Source organism: Sphaerodactylus townsendi, linkage group LG04 (assembly GCF_021028975.2).
Source record: "Sphaerodactylus townsendi isolate TG3544 linkage group LG04, MPM_Stown_v2.3, whole genome shotgun sequence".
NCBI lineage: Eukaryota > Metazoa > Chordata > Lepidosauria > Squamata > Sphaerodactylidae > Sphaerodactylus > Sphaerodactylus townsendi.
In genome coordinates, this window is record NC_059428.1 from 81,249,301 (window position 1) to 81,266,588 (window position 17,288).

General features: G+C 39.9%; 1 protein-coding gene across 1 annotated transcript in view; it reads right to left on the reverse strand.

The window, feature by feature from the left end:
• PTCHD1 (patched domain containing 1) overlaps positions 1-17,288 on the reverse strand; it is an 89,511-nt gene that overhangs the window by 16,974 nt on the left and 55,249 nt on the right. The window lies entirely within an intron of this gene.

Below are 17,288 nucleotides of genomic sequence, written 5' to 3' on the forward strand. Positions count from 1 at the left end.
CCAAATCATCAGCCCCTTTAGCCTTTCAAAAGGGTCGACATGGGCATGGTTGATGGGGAGTCATTGACATGCTTGGCAAGAACAAAGAGTAGATTACCTTTCTCCAAGCCTTTGGAAATATTTAAATGGTTGCTTTATTAAATTTTAATTTGTTGGGCAGAGCAGGAAGAAGATCTATTATTCACTAAGGCCCTTGCCACACTACAAATGTATAGTGGGTTGCAGTCCTGCTTTCCTGTTTTTGCATTTGCATTCATCCATGCAGGCAGCATTTGGAGCCAACCCGGTGGCTCACATGACTGCATTAGCAGTGTCCAGATATCAATTCACAGCTGTTCTGCGGCGTTGCTTGTGATTTCTGGGTCTTCTTTCTGAACAGTTTGGTTCCCACTCCCTCCAGATGGGAGCGGCACCCTCGGCCTCTCAAGAGGGCCACCACACGGACTAGACTCCAGCTACAGACCACTCAGGCTGGAGGCCGCTGGAAGTCTTTGGCCTTCCATGTGTACATCTGGCCTCACCTTTTGTGTAACTCTGTTCTCTTTATAGTTCCATCGGTGCGTCGTTACCGAGTTTGGCTGGTGGGCCACAGTGTGCTGTCCTGGGCTGGTCGTTACGCAGCGAAGTCCATGAGGTGGTGTTCCCTACTCCCCTGGTTGCGGGATTCCGTCCTTCAATTTGGCTTCCCTGATGGAGTTGTGCTACAAGTGGGAGAGAATGGCATTCCTGGCCTTGCAGATCCTCATGGAGACTGACTTGAGCTTGCTGCGTTGTACAATGCCAAAAACCAAGCTGTTTGGTCGTGCTTACTAGAACGGAGGACTTGGAGGGATCCTCATGGAGCCTGACTGGAGCTTGCTGCATTGTAAGACGTCAAAGACCGCGCTGTCGGGTCGTGCTTATCGGAACAGAGGAATTGGAGGGATGTAGTTGCTCCCACCAGGGAAAACAAAGCCAAGGTTAAGGCTTGTCGGCCGCAGCCCGGGTTGTACAGGATATAGGGGGGATGTTATTCCCCATAGTGATATATCCTATGCGCTCGGTGCGCTGTCTTTGCCCGATAGAGTACACTTATCAGATTGACATCAGGACATCTGGTGAAATGATGTTGGTTATGCTCTGATATGCTTTGTTGCAGTGGCTTCATGGCATGCACTGAGCTGCTCTGTTGCAATGGCTTTGCGGCATGCACTGAGGGAAACTGAGCTGCTCTGTTGCAGTGACTTCACGGCACGCACTGAGCAAAATGACGTCTGATGTGCTCTGTTGCAGTGGCTTTGCGGCACGCACTGAGCTGTGTGACTCTGGGCTGCTGAAGCTGGGGCGGGAGCTGTTGGTTTAACAGCTCGGTGGCGGTTTGGGCATAAGAGCACATCCTATTTTGGGAAGGCAGTAGCTTGCATGCCGGACCTTCCCATGGGGGCCTCCATATGAGGTCCGTGGTGGCGTCAGAGCTCTTGAAGACAAGCCTTGGGGCCGTGCCAAGAGCTCGCTGCCCGGCAGGGAGGGGTGTCACAAATTGGGTTTGCGTCCATGTGGCATCTAGTAACTTCCTGTTCCGGTTCCCTCGGGGGATGTGCCGGACAGGGGTTCTGTCCGAAGGGCCTAAGGGGTCAGCTGGGGCTGCCCTATAACCAGGTCAGCGGTTTGCTGCCTGGGGGCCAGGATGTGCTCTGTTATGCTCGCCCAGCTTCAAAGTTTTGTTATATGTTAATAAATTTGGGCTGCGGCCGATTTCTTTTCCAACAAGTATGTGTCAGTGTCTTTGTTGGAACGAGTCTCCACACATCCCCATGCAAGGTAGAAAGCACTTTCCACCAGCCTTGTAACACACTCCAGAAGGCAAAGGATGCCCGTTTTTCTTTCAAAGCACCCCCCACCCCACTAAGGCACACTAAAATAAATATACTGAGGCAGAAGTAAACTCAAACAGTAACACAGATTTATTTAACAAACAGAAGAGATGGGAAAGGGAGCAATAATAACTTGGAGATGGATGGATGAGGCAAATAAGGCAGGATGCAAGAGAAATATACACACAAAAGCTTGGCATAGAGGTTTAGAGGTTTTTATTTCTTCAGCACAGTACTTAAGATTGTTCAGTTAGAGTTCAGTTTAGAAGTTGGTTTCATAGATGTTACTCAGTTTGTACAGTTCCTTAATCTTAGATAGTACTGGCTTATAGTTTCTACACACAGGGTCCTAATATATGCTAGGTACTTATCCACAGTACACTCATTGAGCACTCCCATTAAACAAACACTCACAAATAAAATATAAACTCTCCACTGAGGTAAACTTAAAACACATCCCTAAACCCCACACCCACTGATACACTGGAACTCTTCTCTATCTAGAAGATACGAGTCTAGAGGAGGGTGACCAAAATGTTAAAAGATATGGAATCCATGCCTTCCAAGGAGAGACATAGGGAGCTGGGTATGTTTAGTCTAAAGAAGAGAAGGTTAATGGGTGACATGATAGCCATGTTTAAATATTTGAAGGGATGTCAAAGGGACCAAGCTTGTTTTCTGCTGCACCAGAGACTAGGTAAGGAGTAATGGATTCAAGGTATAGAAAAAGAGATTCCACCTAAACATTAGGAAGAATTTCCTGACAGCAAGGGCTGTTTGACAGTGGAATACATTTCCTGAATACAGGATGGTGCAGTCTTCTTCTTTGGAGATTTTAAAAAAGAAGCTGGATGGCCAATTGTCAGGAGTGCTTTGTGTATTCCTGCATGGCAGTGGGTTGGACTTGATGGCCCTTGTGGTATCTTCTAACTCAATAATTCAATTATTTTAAGTTTGATGCTGATATTTTGGGAAATTTGGTATAAAACTTTAAATGTAAAACAAGCTGGTACTGTGACTTTACTAGAATTTGTATTTATATCATCAAAAACTTTCTGAATTAAAATAGGTGAAACCAGCAATGGTTGCTTCTCAAAACTGTAAGCCTAGACCTCTTTTCCCCCTTCATAGCATTCAATTTAGTACAATAGCTTTGCAATATTTTTGGTAAATGGTGTACTTATACAAATTCAAATTTAAATTACCTTCAAGGGCATTTGGGTGTACTTATACCTGAATCAGCAGAACTAAATGCTGTGAAATTAGCATGGTCATTAGCTTACTTTATTACCAAAATTGAAACATTCACCATTCTTTCATCTCAATATGCATGCTTAATCGCCATTGTGTTTTAAAATTTGCAATAGAGGTTGTTTTTTTTGTTTAGAAGGTGCTCTATATTTTATATCTAAGGGACAAGTATCTGGGATAAACAATAGCAGAATAAAATACAGAAACAGAAAGGAAAATGAACCTTAGAAAGATGCAGCAAACACAGTTTTCTTTGAAATGCCCCGGAATGTTATTAAAAAAACTCATGTTGTTTCACAGTGAAACTTCTTGATGGGTGTGACAACAGACTAGATTCCACCTCCCCCTAATAGCTACAAAAGAGAGTTGATGAAATACTGGGGAGAGACAGCTGGAAAAGGGTAGTTAAGACAGCAGTTGGGAGTTAGCAGCTGGGGAGTTGAGAGGGAAAAGAAGGATGTTTGACTGTGTGAAGCTGTGGAGAAGAGCTATTTATACTGGGCTGAAAATAATCAATTTGTAACCAAAGAATCCCAGTTGCAAGAATAGGACTACAGTTCAATAGGTCAATGGAAGTGAAATGTAATTTCTACTTTCCTTTCTTCAATGTTATGCTCATACCATGAATAAAAGTTAACTTTTCATTTTATTTAAACCTTTGGACTGCGTGTCTCAGGCAAAGAAACACACACACACACACAATTTGATATTTCATTCTCTCTCTATATTAGATGAAATGAATAAATATTCTGAATGGAACACCAAATTTCAGAACCAAAACCCTGAAACTCTGTATAAGCAGAGACTTGTTATTCAAGGAAGCTGGACTAGCCTGTCTGCTGTATCCTGGGTATGACACAGTCATCTTCATTTGTAATTTTGTCATCTAAGACATGAATAGACACGCAGAAAACACTTGTGTCCTATTTCTGGTGGCACTTTTGCTATTTATCTTCATTTTCTAAACTGTTGTATAGTTGCTTTCAGCCTGCAGGTCGAGGCTGTCACTTTGATAACTAGTGCGGTGCCCCCATTAAAGCTAATTGGGAGCAGTGAAATTCCCCAGACATAAAATCAGGCAAAAAGTAAAATCGGTGACTGACATCCTATTGTTAATTATGTTTTAAATAGTTACGTTCTACTCTCAGCGGGGAAAACTATTAAGCTCACTTTCATTGTTCTTTGTAAAGGCAGACTGACCTTTACTATTAATTTTTTTAAGTGGATTGCTTGCCAAAGGAGGGATTAATGCTTTTAAAGATTCCATAAGTGCCGCAAAGGAGCCTGTCTGAGATGTCACGCCCATGTGAACCTGGCTTCTATTAAAACCAGGCATTCTAAAATGGAACTACTGCATATTACCCATTTGTTGTGCTAAAAGTTGTAGTTATCATAATTTGTGGAAAGACTTAGTCTGGTAATTGGAGTTCTAATAAAACATTCTAAATATTTTAATGCATTTGGAAAGGTCTTGTTCTTTGCAATAATGCAAAACTTAAATCTCAGTAAAACTGACTCAAAGTCTAATACTGTTATTAGTCAAAGCTGTAGATAATAACAATATTATTAGCTCTTTACCTGCCATTGCTTTTAATGAGAAAATGTAAGATTATATAGGTTTTGGGGTCACCTCTTTCACTTTAATATTACTTAGGAAAGGGAAGAATAATTGCATGATAAATTACCTTTTTTGTATACCTCCTCCTGTAATTAACCAACTCTGCAATAATGGAAATAAGACTAAGAAGATTTCAGCCAGTTAAAGAAATCATCCAATTCTTCTCTCCCACTTGCAGACATTCCAGAGTGACTTCAGAGTCATGTGTTGCTCTAAAAATGGGGAGCCCCAACCTTTTAAAGCCTGTGGGTACTTTTGGAATTCTGGCATAGGATGGAGGAATCAATGACAAAATGGCTACCGCAGAAGGCACACACACAAAGTATGACAAAGTAAAAGAGACAAGAGGAGTACTTTAAAAAAACACAGAGGAGTGAGAGAATAAAACCAACAGTGTGGTAGCAGTTGATGCCAAATTCGAATCTGGACAGCCAATTAGATAGCCAATTACCATTCAGAATCCCTGCTGGAACTCCACCCACTTTCTAAAAACACTTGACAGGTACCAGAAATAGTGTCAGCAGGCGCTATGATGCTCATGGATGCTACACTGAAGGTCCCTGAGGGATAAAATGGATAAAGACAATAACCTTTTAGATATGCTGTGTATGAACCAAGTTTCCCCCTTGATGTCCTTTGACTGAATTTTCCCTGAATTCCTGAAGAGGGTTTTAAGAAAATACCATCTCAGCCTTTCATTTCCTTCTCTTATGGTCACTTTGGAGATGTGTGGCACATTGAAAAATACATACTAGGGCTCATTCCGCACATGCAGAATAATGCACTTTCAAGCTGCTTTCAATGCTCTTTGAAGCTGTGCGGAATGGCAAAATCCACTTGCAAACAGTTGTGAAAGTGGTTTGAAAACGCATTATTTTGCGTGTGCGGAAGGGGCCTTAGTCTATCCTTCCCAATGTTGCAATTTTAAGGATTTGAGGAGAAGGAGCCCAGACATATCTTTCTTCATAAAATAATTATTGATAGGAAATAAACTGTATTCAGATATAGTGTAAAGGGTTTTGGTGTTGGGAGTCACTGCTTACCATGCTCCCTTGAAAGTGAAGGTGGGCTACTGACAATTGCATATGTGCCATTTGATATGCACATATCTCCTATTTGGAGGATCTGGCAGCAAAGAAACTGTCCCTTTCAGAGGATTTCCCACCTACTTTCTGAATTAATATCTTCATGTAGCCATTCCACTTTTACAGATTCAGGAATTTATAATAATATTCATTAGGCAAGGAATTTTATTGATGGATATATGTGAATATATGAATATATATGAATATATGATAAAATGGAAGTCTTTTGGAGCCAGTGCAATCCTAAGCAGAGTTATACCTTCTAAGTCCACTGAAGTCAACAAACTTCAGAATGTATACCTCTGTTTAAGATTATACTGTGAATGACTCATGATGGAAAAAATACATGAAGACCTAAGACAAGCTAAGAAATTGGAATGAATGATTTCTCTTCTATGAAAAGTGTATCTCAAATTACTGAGCTGATCCTCCTGGGTGCTTAAACATTTGGAGTGGTGGTAGTGCTGGCAGCCAGGGTCCAGAGACAATAAATGCTTTCCTGAGCGAGAGGGTGGTCATTCCTGTCTTGAAGCTGGCATTAGTTCACCCACTGCTAAAGAAAACTACTTTAATCCCAGTAGAATTGAACCCAGAATTGAACTACCATATATACTCATGTATAAGTCGAGTTTTTCAGCACATTTTTGCTGCTGAAAAAGCCCCCCTCGACTTATACACGAGTCAGCTGTATTTTTAAAATATTTTAGGGTTTTTACTTTGTCGGCCACCAGGGGGCGCAGTTTTTAGGCTAGCGGCACTAAAATTTCAGGATATCATCAGTGACACTCCTGATGATACCAGCCAAGTTTGGTAAAGTTTGGTTCAGGGGGTCCAAAGTTATGGACCCCCAAAGGGGGTGCCCCCATTGTTTCCAATGGGAGCTAATAGTAGATGGGGCTACATTTTGAGGGCCCATAACTTTGGACCCCTTGAACCAAACTTTACTAAACCTGGGTGGTATCATCAGGATAATCTCTTGCTGACACCAGCCAGGTTTGGTGATGTTTGGTTCAGGGGATCCAAAGTTATGGATCCCCAAAGTGGGTGCTTCCATCCCCATTGTTTCCAACGGAAGCTAATAGATTAGGCTACCCTTTTGAGGGTCCATAACTTTGGACCCCCTGAACCAAACTTCACCAAACCTGGGTGGTATCATCAGGAGGGTCTCCTAAAGATACTCTGAAATGTTGGTACTGCTAACATAAACATTCCTCCTCTGACAGGTTGTGTGAATGTCCCTTCTAAAATGACACTTGCCACTATGTACACTAAAATAATGAACTATTCTTTTTAAAAGCAGGGTAGTTTTGAGTCACAGTGAACAGGCATGTTCATTCCAGTTTTTATTGTAAGATCCATTGTTTAAAACCCTTCCTTACAAAAAAAGCTAAGGTTTTTGTACTTTTAAAGTTATTGTTGATACCATATTGTTCTTGTTGGCCTTCTTTTCTACTTACAGAGCTAGTTTACTGTTTTTCTTTGAAATAAATATTCAAAAACATTTAACTTATTGATGCCTCAACTAATGTAATTTTATTGGTACCTATTTTTATTTTTGAAATTTACCAGTAGCTGCTGCATTTTTTACCCTCGACTTATATGCAAGTCAATACGTTTTCCCAGTTTTTTGTGGTAAAATTAGGTGCCTCGACTTATATGCGGGTCGACTTATACATGAGTACATACGGTACTTTGAACCCAGTAGAATTGAATATCTACTATCTAGTCTCATATGTATCATTCTTGAGCAAGATAATTAAATAAGTGGTGGTTGGGCAACTTCAGGGATTCCTGAATGAAGAAGATTGTTTGGATACATTCCAGTTTGGTTTCAGATCTAATTATGGGGCTGAAACAGTCTTGGTCACCCTGATGAATGACACATGTCAGGGGATGGAGAGGGAGAGTTTGAACCTGCTCATTCTCCTGGATCATTTGACAGCTTTTGATACCATTGATCATTGGGACTGGCACTGGAAGGCATTGTTCTGCAGTAGTTTTGGTCTTATCTCGAGGGTACTCTCAATCTCCTTGAGAACCACAAAACTTACCTCACAGCAGTGAACCCAAAGCCTATATATATTTGCTACCTTTAGAACAGCTGGAAACTGAGAGGGATGTTTATTTTTACAAAAAACCCTAAAATCTTAGGAGGCTGTGTGCATCTCATCAGTAGGCGAAAAAGGCTTGTTATTACTGAGAAATCTCCTTTGCTGAAAATAGATTTCTTTGCCATTCATAGCTCTCCAGTGAATCACAGGTTTGTGTACGACATATAATTCTGGGAACAGCCTTTCTCCTCAAGAAATATTTCATCAGGTCTTTGATAACAAGTCAAACTACTTTATATCCACTTAGGGAACAAAGTCACAATAATTTTTAGCCTCTGGAATAAAATGGACAGATTTTGTACTGAAGAATTTGACTTTGGGCTATCTTTAGTTGCACAATCACAAATGTCTCAAAATGTCTAGGAGAACAAGTATACCATTCCTCACTCTGCTTAGAATATCAGCAATTCTGTACATTCTGAGAAAGAAAAACAAAGTTTGAAAGATAGTTCTGTTTGTAACCCTGCTTTTTCCAGGGTGTGGAGATTCCACATTAATGTCTTCTCTTGTGAGGTGTGGAGATTCTACCAAAGTTTCTCCTGTTGGTTTTTTTTTGCCTCATGTTGATAGACATTCTTTTTTTAGGATTGCCATATTGCTTTAAAGGACATCCTACGTTGTCCTTGCAGCTTCACAGTTTAGAATATCTACTTCCTATATCAATTTCTGCTTTGAAAAGGCAGTGCCTCAGTTACAGAGAGTCTTTTATCTGGATATGGAAAGAAAATCTGATATGCTCACAGAGGATATCATAGTACTAGATGGACAGAAAGGAGATTATGATAAAATGGATGGATATTCTCAGTGAAGCTTGTGGCATCTGGAATGAATTTGTTCAAGCAAACAAGAATACTAGAAGCAGCAGCAGCAGCAACGAGAGATAAAAATTCTGGAAATCTGACATTTCTATCTCCCCTTTTGTGGCTCTGAATTAATGATTTCTGCTTTCTCTGGCTAGAATTAATAATCCAGCTCCCACTAAATAAAAACAAAATACTGAACATTAAAAAAAGAAAATTAAGTCTCATTGCTACCTTTATATATTATATTAGAAAATATTTTTATAGTTCAAGACCACCTTAAAGTGGCCATCATTTAAAAGAATGATTGATGAAGAAACTCTTTCTGATTAAGGCCATGACAGGTAAAAGAAGAATATCTAAGAGGGCAGAACACCTAGAATATCAAGGAATGGTTAAAGATCAAAAAACTGGCAGATGTAACTACAATTCAGGCCACATAGGCCAGCCAGTTTTTTCACTATTGATAAATTCCAGCATGACAATAAAACTGAATGTAGAAACAGTGTATCTAGTATGCTTAGGATTATTCATGACTGGGGGAAGTACTATGGTAGAGAAAAGTGACCAAAACTGGATATCCCCATAGGAGCAGCAGTGGCGTCGGAGGTTAAGAGTTCGTGTATCTAATCTGGAGGAACTGGGCTTGATTCCCCGCTCTGCCGCCTGAGCTGTGGAGGCTTATCTGGGGAATTCAGATTAGCCTGTACACTCCCAGACACGCCAGCTGGGTGACCTTGGGCTAGTCACAGCTTCTCCGAGCTCTCTCAGACCTCCCTCCCTCACAGGGTGTTTGTTGTGAGGGGGGAAGGGCAAGGAGATTGTAAGCCCCTTTGAGTCTCCTACCGGAGAGAAAGGGGGGTTATAAATCCAAACTCTTCTTCTTCTAGATTATCTCAAAATGACACCATAACATTTTCTAGTCAGTTCCACAAAAATATTTCAAAGCAATGGTAGTCCATCCATTTCAAAGGGGATACACTGGAGGAGCGATATCTCTATGATGTTAACAGGTATTTCCACCTATTGTTGCCACCTAGTGTTTTCAGTACTGGTTTCTTAATAGAAGCCTAAGGCACCTTTACTGAAAAAATAGAAGCTTAAACCTACGAGACAGTTTATCTTCCCCATTTCCCTCCAGGATTTTTTTCTCCCAGATTTCAAACTGAAATGGAACAAAGCATGACAAACCAGTGTCAAAAGGTGAAGTATAATAGATATATTACTCAGTTGACCTCCAACCTCATAATAAAATACAAATTATTCTGAATCAGAAAATGTCAGTGCTGTGTAGGACAATCTATGCATGTTAACTTGGAAGTAAGACCCAATAATTTCAATAGGACTTCCACCTTTTAAGAAGAATTTACAAAGGAGGTTTATTATTTAGGTCCCATGAAAGAATTAGTAAGGACCTTTATCGTGGCCTTTGACTAAAGAGATGGTTTCCCCTTTTGGTAAGTTCAGGATTTTAATAGGCTTTTAGGGATTTTAATAGGCTTTTAGACATTTTAAACAGGTTTTATTGTGCACAGTTTGTCATTGTTTTTAGGTGATTGTTACATTTTATGTTGTAACCCACCCTGGGACCTTTGAGTATAGGGTGGTATAGAAATAAAGAAACAAAAATAGAGATCATAAGAATATTATACGTTAATTATATATAGAACTGATTACAGCAGAATTGTGAGTCTGGTGGAAACTGGACTAGTCATCGTGTTAACCTGTTACTGGGAATCCTGTACTGTATGATCTTCCCCTGTGATGTCCCATGAGTTTTAAGCCTCTAACATGTTCCTCTGCACTCTTAAAAAATAACCTTAAAGAGTAGGGAAATTATTTTGTTCTCTCATACTCTTGGTCTCTGTGTATATAACCATTTATACATCTCTCTCACATGATGCTTTTATTCAGAATTATACTAATTCTTGAAGCATATTTGTGGAAATAGATGGATTTTGGAGTGCAAGAACAAAGTGTCACAATAGGCTGCTATATGCTTGAGCCTCAAATAAAGGCCGTTTCCGCATGGAGGCGGAAGGGGTCGGGTCTTTTTAGTAAAAGAGAGCTGTGGCGAATATGGGTGAGGAAGTGGGTAAGTGGTGGTTGGATGTGAGGGAGGGCAGAGTGAGGTGTGTGAGAATGAGCTGGATGTGTATGAAAGTATGTGTGTTGTGTGGTAGCAGTGGGTGAGGCACAGAGAGTAAAGTTACCTGCGTGTGAGGGGGGGAACCCCACCTGACGTTTCACACGGCAAAGTGTGTGTTTCACTTCCACTCGTATTACCTAACAGTATTACCTATTAACTGTTTTAACTGCTCATCTCTGGCCATCTGCACGAACGTTCTAAGGGCATACCAACCCCTCAGGCCACAGACATGCTGCACGAACATTCTAAGGGTGACAATTAAACACAACCAGCTTCATGGCCTGGTGTGCCAGGAAAAAGACGTTTTACCTGGCTCAGATATAAACTTTCGGCGATTTGAAGGTCCGATTACCTGCCCGCAACAGGGAGGAACGTCATGTGAAAATTTGGGGGCGATCAATCCAGCCGTTTCGGCATTAGGGCATGACTAATAAAGTCACTGTTAGCTTTATATATATATATATATATAGATTAGTAACTTGTAATTACCACTATAGGCACAGGCTGCCTAGCAAAGCTATTCTGTAGTTTCACGTGCATATTTGTGCCCTAGCACAGCAAACCGTTTTCCACTGGAAAACTGGAATTTTAATGTAAATTAACTATTTAGTTATTTTACTTTTAATCTCAGTTCTTTTCTGGACAAGTTTCAAAGCCTTGAACCCTTGGCTTTCTTTCTGATGCAAAGCCCAATGTTACTTGCAACAAAAAGGAATGGATCATGTCTGCTCTCTAAAGCTGTAGGTAAAATAAGACACTTTCCCAACCAATGTGATCCCTTCTCCAGCCATGTCTTCTCTCCCTGGAGTTGCTGCAGATTAGGAAGATACGAATAATTTTGCTGGATTAGAATAAAGTCCTCTTAGATCAACCACAATTTGTTTATGAGGGCAACAAGCCTTTTCCCTTGTTTACTTCTTCAGCAGCTTGTATTTAAAGGTGCTATGCTTCTCAATATGGACTTTCTATTTAGCTGTCATGGTATACAGTCATGCAAGTGACCATCACCACCCTTTGCAGCAGCAAGTTTCATAACCTGAGTGTGATAGTATATTTTTGTCTGTCCTGAATATACTGACAATCCATTTCCTTGGGTGACCCCAAGTTCTAATTTTATGATTAAAAATAAATAATTCATTTCAACCACTCTTTTAGAAGTCTTTTAATGTCCCCTCTCTAGTACTTTTTGCAGACAACAAATCCCCAAACACTAGGACTTCTTATGAGGAAGGTGTTCTAAACTCTTGAACATTTTCATTGACCTTTCCTGTGAGTCTTCCAACTCTATGATTTTTTTAATGATGGAATGACCAGCAGTTTACTTTTCTCCTTTACTATTGTATACTGAGAAGAATTTTTCATTGATCACATTGTGCATATGAGATCTTTTTATTGCATGGTCTTTTTACTGGATAGCTGACTCAGACCCCAAAACAGTGTACATATGAAGTTGGGATTTTTTGGCCCTATGTGCATCATTTAGTTACACTGAATCTAATTTTTTATTTTGTTACTCATTTTCCCGGTTTGGGGAGGTCCTTTGGGAGCTTTTCACAGTCTGGTGGCTTTTTACCATCCTGAATAATTTGGTGCCATCTGCAAGCTTGGCTTCCTTACCACTTAGTTCTGACTGTAGATCATTTACAAATGTTAAATAGCATTGGTCTCAGTGCAGATTCTTGGGGGCCTCCTGCTGCTTACTTATAAAAACTCTCTGTTTGTTCCTACCATCTGCTTCCTGTTCTTTAACTAGCTGCTAATCCATAAATATGAAAAAAGGGGCTGGGAAAGCTGATTATATATATAAACATTTGTATGAAAGAAACCTCAGGCAGCTAAGGAAATGAAAAGACTAAAATAGGCACCTAGGTAATACAATTAATGAGCTATGTCCACTTTATGATGGAATATATACAGAGAAGACTGAGAAAGATGCTGTGCTTGAGTCCATGGATAAAGTTCATAAACTATCTGAAATACAGAAAGATCTTGCTTCCCTAACAAATAGACTAGTAACATGAAACAATAACTGAATTACTAGGTAATACAAGTGAACCTTGGTATGTGAAACCATGGCTGCTTCCATACCAGAGTGGTTTTCTGTGACAGTGTGGTTGCTGATATGATTCTGTGTGAAACTGCCATTGCAACAGAGATTCCAGACAGCCCAATACCTCTCCATTGTTAACTCTGTTTCATACATGATGTGCTTTGAAACTCCCCATGTTCTCACATTACTCTCAGGATTTTCTGCTCTTTCTGCTTTATTTTTATTTTATTTTGAAGACCATGGCGTAATGTTGTATAAGAAACAAAACAAAAAAAACCTTCCATGTATTTGCAGACACTACCAAAGATCTTCTTCCTCTTCAAAAAACTGTGAGTGATTCTCTTCAACTTTTTTAACACGAATAATGCTGCATAGGAACAATGCAACACCTTTTACAACATTTAAAAAATCCTTCGAACAAGGCATGTGAGTGTCTTTGTTAATTTATGTAGAGGATTGACCCCTTGCTGCCATCAACAAATAAATATAACTGACTAACATTTTCCCTTCAAACTCAACTAACTGGTCCTGCTGATAAGCATCCTGCCCAGGAAAAAACAAGTTTTTACAAATTTACCATAAAACAGTTTTTATGGTAGAAGGAATGATCTGTTAAGGACCTGTGCACAAACAGAGCACAAGGTCAGCTAGAAACGTGAAAAGAAACCACAACCAGAAGGGGAGATAAAATGTAGGAGATCCCTGATGTGGAAGCAGCCAATGTTACAGAATCCCACTGAACATTTTTTATTTTACTTCACCCTTCAGTGCTTATTCTTGGGCTTGAATAAAGGTGAGAGGCCACATGGGCATGTCAATAAAGATGGGGCAAGGAATACTTTCTCTGTCACAATAATGATTTTGCCACTTTCCTACATCTCTGAAAATATCATTATAAAATAAACTATTTCCTCAGTAGCTAACTAGAAGAAAGTGCTATTCCTCCAAATCTTCCTCCAAACTCTTCTATTCTTTCACAACTGTTTGCAAGTGGATTTTGCCATTCCGCACAGCTTCAAAGAGAACTGAAAGCAGTTTGAAAGTGCATTATTCTGCCTGTGCGGAATGAGCCTCAGTGATTGTGTGGTATGCTGGTTTCAACAAAAAGGAAGAGAGTCTGAAAATCAACAAAACCTGGCAACCAGTATTAAAAACACCAAAAACAAAAATCACAGTGTAATATTGCTGCCCCAAGTCACCACTCGTAAAGGCAGCCTAGGCGCAGAGCGAGTGGGCACATACCTAAGCTCTTCAGGAGATCCTTTCAGGCTTATTTTAGCTGCCACCTCTGAGGATATTGATAGCTCTGTGAGGGGATTTTACTTTTCCCTCCAAAAACTGATTGCTCTTGTCAGGCTGAATTGGGCACTCTCAAATGACTCCTTGAAGCTTATTAATAAGCAAATAAAGATGGAACATTTATTTACAGATTTACAAGAATATAAGTTACAAAGATCGTTAAGCTTTTCTTTTTCTTTGGCGGGAATACTTTGATAAACCTTTTAGTTGTTTCAGTCAGTTCTTTGCTAAGCACTGTAGTTGTTTCAGACAGTGCTTTGACTCAGTTATAATAAAACTTCCTTCTACTAAACTACGGTCTTCAGGGAAAATCTTTCTGTCACAGATCTTTACAAATACTTAAATATCCTACTCCTTCCACTAAAGGAGAGGCACACTGGGCTTCACAGACCAGGCTCTGCAGTATCCCACCTGGAACCCACTCCTGACTCTGTTATTTAAATAACACACACCCTCGAGTTCACTGTCCCCTATTTAGGTGTTTTCTCTGCAGAAACCTATGACCAAGCTTTCTCTGTGTTATAAGTATTGCCTTTGTGATGATGTTTCCCTTTGGACCACGGCTCTGGTATCACACACAGCCTGGCCTTTCCCAGTCCTTTACTAAAACTGGCTATGCAGCCTCTTAAGCAGCAAAGCTCTATTCGCTCTGGTCTCTCTTCTCATGAACACATATCCTCTGGTCTTTTATTGACAGCTGCAGCACCAACTAGCCAATCAGGTGGAGCTCTGGGTTAACTCATTACATTCCTTTCTCTGTTAGAACTGCACTGTAAAATTAACCCCTAATTCTGCAGTCCATCAGATAGTCAAATGAAACTGCAAATGAACTCCACCCAGCCTCATGCTAATGAAACAGCAATGTAAATGAATTCCACATAGACACCTGCAAATAGGCATCACCTCTTTGTGGGGTGGACCAAATATATGCTCCACCACACAATCACTCTATATTGTATCAGGGAGAGAAACACATCTTATTGTGACATGTTTCTGAAGATGCCAGTCGTAGTTGTGGATGAAATGTTAGGAGCAAAAACTATCAGACCATGGCCACACAGCCCGGAAAACCCACAACAGCCAGTTGATTCTGGCCAGGAAAGACTGCAAAAATACACTGTTTTAAACACACGAAGCTGTCTTATACTGAATCAGATCTTTGGTCCATTGAAGTCAGTATTGTCTACTCAGCAGCAGCTTTCCATGGTCTTAGGCAGAGATCTTGTACATCACCTACTAATGTATTCAGGAATTCAGTCACCAGTAAAACTAGTCCAAATATCTTGAGGAGATTAATTTGATATAGTAAAAAAACTATTTGATATAGTAAAAAAACTATTTCTGAAAAGTAAAAAAACTAGTTTACAAATCTAAAACCACACTAACCATGACAAAAGAGCCCCTCCACTGCCAAAGGAGCTACTGTTTGTAGCCTTTCAATTTACGCTTACATAACTTCCTAAATCTCTGAAAAACAGGAACATAAGACTTGGGTGGTAAATAATACACAACTATGTGCCTACTCCTTTTCAGGATTGAGCAGTCAGGGGTGAAGCTGAGGAGGTGGGAATAATCAGACCTTGGTGGAATGTTCTGTTGACCCAGGGTGACAAAGAAACCCAGTTTCTGGAAATTTCAATCACATTCTCTCAGATTAGGGTTGCTAATTGTCAGGTGGGACCTGGAGTTCTTCCAGTATTGCAACTGATCTCTAGATGACAAGGATCAGTTCCCCGGGAGAAAACAGCAGCTTTGGAGTGTGGCACCACATCCTGGCTCCCTTCCCCAAACTCTGCCCTTCCTAGGTTCTGCCCCAAAATCTCCAGAAATTTCCCAGCCCAGAGTTGTGAACCCTATTTCAAGTCAAAAATTCAGGTATCAGAAGATACTAACATGCATATAAATAATGGCTATCCAAAAAAATAAAATAAAAATTAAACCCTCAAGCATCCAGTATGAGATGAAAAGAAATGCTCAAATGTAGTTGAAAAATTAAACCCTCAAGCATCCAGTATGAGATGAAAAGAAACAAATGTAGTTGAAACTCTAAGAAGCTGTCCTAAATATTCTTCTGAACCAAAAGTGAGCTGCTAAAGATATCTGTGATGATGTTTATTGGGTGTCTATAATGAATGGACACTAAAAATGGCTATACGTGTGCTGGCAGAAGTGCTTTGAGATTCCAGCTGGGAATCCTGTTGGGAACGCCATCCAATTGACTTGTGGACCATTGATCCATCCATGGTTCAGTATGTGATCCAGTTAACCTTGCAGGAATGATTTTTTTAATTGCAGCTTTAAGTCAACATAAATAAGCATCTAGGATAAAATAAAATACATTCATGAAACCTTTTAAAGGGGATAGTTTAGAAATAGCAATGAATAAAACAAAATTAAAAAGCAGTTCAATTAATGATACAATACAATAAAAGAAAATGAGAATGAAACTTTTTAAAAATGCATTTTAACATAAAACAATTTACATTAAGTTTGATAAATTAACATTATGACAAGAGATGACAAACTTTATATATTTGTACAAAATTTAGCTACTTGACTTGTAACATAAGAGCTTTCATCAGAGAGAAACTTATTAATCGGAAAAACCTAATCCAATAAGAGATGTATAACCCTAGAACAAGCCTTATTCTTAACCTTCCCCCCCTCCCCCGCACTGTCCTAACATTTCTGTTTATCCTGACTTGCATGGACATAATCTCTCTTATTAAATGATCTCTCCAACACAGCGGAAGGCTGAGCAGAACACCTTGCTAGGGTAAATGTCCTCTTGTGTGTACATATTCCTAAGTAAAAGTGGCTATATCTGTGCTGACTGAAGTACTTCAAGATTCCAGGTAGGAATCCTCCTGCTGGGAAGACCATTCAGTTGCCCTGTGGATAACTCAGAATGTGTCAGTTAACCTTGTAGGAATGGGCAGCTATCCCACCTGACTTGAGGAACCAGGTTTTAATGAGGAACGGTGCACGTGGTCCTACTTGAAGTACCTAATTCATTCTGCTTGTGTTTTCTTTTGCTGTCTAGTAATCATGTGTTGTATTTTCAGGTGTTTT